This window comes from Centruroides sculpturatus, unplaced genomic scaffold (assembly GCF_000671375.1).
Source record: "Centruroides sculpturatus isolate CEXI.00-Female unplaced genomic scaffold, Cexi_2.0 scaffold1398, whole genome shotgun sequence".
Lineage (NCBI taxonomy): Eukaryota > Metazoa > Arthropoda > Arachnida > Scorpiones > Buthidae > Centruroides > Centruroides sculpturatus.
In genome coordinates this window covers 132,820-135,382 of record NW_019385517.1, presented here as the reverse complement: position 1 = coordinate 135,382, position 2,563 = coordinate 132,820, and positions in this window count along the sequence as shown.

Genomic DNA, 2,563 nt, shown 5'->3' with positions numbered 1-2,563 from the left:
CAACGTAGTATTGCCCTCTTCACTTCAAAATTCTGATGCCGAGGGCCAAGGCTAATGCCAGATTCGTACTACATTGAATAGACTATTGACTACTATAATGTTATTTGTTTAATTATTGTACGGTATAATGAAAAAATATCTAATTATTCTTAATATAATGTTTTACTATATCGCCCAAAAAATTGTTTTTCGACCCCCTAAAATATAAATTGTTACAAATCGCCCCCTCAACATGGAAAAACACCCACATGGGGGCGATATCGCCCCGTTGAGAAACACTGCTCTAACTACTAATTTGCATATTTCCACGTGAACACATTCATCTACTTTTGTGAATGGTTCTCTCTTTAATCCCACAAATTCTTTCATAGACTATCTTACAGCATCAGGTTAATGAATTCTTTTATTATATTTTTACATATGCATTTCGAACTGGTTTCACATTTCCAGTTCCTCTTCAGTGTTCTATAAATTACAATTATAGAAATTAAGTTGAAAAAATTTTACAGATTAAAAAACCAATAAAGTATTTAGATGTCAAGTAACACAACATAAACACATTACTAATACTTTTAAGGATTTTACACATTTCTTTTTATCCTCAGTTGGATTGTTACATTGATATGGTATCTTCATTTATCACGTTATATTGTCTTTCATGGTGTGAATCGCAGTATGACTTAACAATTGCTATAATCAATAATAATACAATCATAAAAATCATAAAATTTAGTGACACATAATTAGTTTAAAAAACTTGTAAAGTTTTCAAAAAATTATACGTACAGGTTTTTTCTTTGAAAAATATTCTACTAAAACAACAGTACTGGGTGTAAAATGTAATATGATGAAAATATTGCTATAAATGACAAACAATGATAAAACTAAGTATAAGTAAATTAAACTTCACTCTGACACCAGAAATGAAATACTAAATACTGAACCTGTTACCGGTGTAATTTGCGTGAAAAAATCTTTCCACAAACATTTTCGAGCTTTCCAACTAGCTCTTCTTCAAATAGACAAAAAATTCCAACGAAACACTTCGAAAAATGGAACGTAGATATTTAAATAAAAACCGAATCTAAAAATAGAACGCAGATGTTTAAACAAAAAATATGAAACTCGCATAACAAACGATCATTAAGATGGTCATGCGCTGATGTTGCTATTTATAGATCGTTGTTTATGAGGGCCTGCCACGCTATAGAAAGATTAATCTCATCCTTCCAATTTATACATGTGGTCCGGTGGTTAGCCTTACAGATGGATATAGCTTCCCGCCATTTTAGTTGTTCCAGGTGGGGTGTAGTGTCGATGATGTCAGCTTTGTCGAACTCTGGTTCTATATCGGGATCAGATACAAAGGTGGTTAGGGCCGTGGTGTACCGCCCATGCCGAAGGTCTGCTTGATGCTCTTGCACTCTGATATTTAAAGATCGCTTGGTTGAGCCAATATAGACAAGGCTCTCGTTACATCTGTTATCTTTTAGCGGGATAGAGTACACGCCAGGAAGCCTGCTACGAACTGGATTGCCTTTTCCATTTCTGAGGATGTCGTAGATTGTTGGGCATCTTCTATATGCTATTTGTAATTGTTGTTTTCCGGCGATCTCAGCATATATCGCTTTAACATATGGGTTAAAGGTGACTGGGAGGCGTGTATGTTCATCCTGGTCAGTGTTGGTCTTCGTACGCGTAGTGGGTGCGTATTGTGAGCGTTGATGTCGCTCAATTAGACGGTGTTTTAGACCATGGTAACCGTGCTTGGCTGCTATCCTCTTGATATAATTCAATTCGGTGTTGAGGGCTTGCGTGGTGGACGAGTGGGAAAAGGCCCTTTTAATCAAAGTATTAAATGCTGCAGCCTCGTAGGTGAATGGGTCGGATGTAATTCAATTCGGTGTTGAGGGCTTGCGTGGTGGACGAGTGGGAAAAGGCCCTTTTAATCAAAGTATTAAATGCTGCAGCCTTGTAGGTGAATGGGTCAGATGAACCTACCAGTATGTATATAGAGGCGGCATAAGGTTTACGGTATACCGACGTGACGATGGCGGATCCTTCTACTTTAATGTTTATATCCAAAAAATGGACCTCAGTATTGCTAGATTGTTCCATTTCCAGCATTAGGCCGACTTGAACGAAAAATACTTCCACTGTTCCTCCCGAACATCTTACTCTATAGGAGGTATGTGGACGACATCCTCATCATGTGGAAGACAATACCTGACATCTCAAATTTCGTACAAACCGTTAACGATAATCCCTACGGCCTAACGCTGGAAATGAAACAATCTAGCAATACTGAGGTCCATTTTTTGGATATAAACATTAAAGTAGAAGGATCCGCCATCGTCACCTCGGTATACCGTAAACCTTATGCCGCCTCTATATACATACCGGTAGGTTCATCTGACCCATTCACCTACAAGGTGAATTTCGTTGGTGGTTCTTGTGTATATATTTTTTAATTCCATTATATATGTATTCTTTTTTACGGTCTGTGGAATGCTAGACTGATAGTTTATTGTTTTATTTACATTGGATGGTTTTTTATAAGTTT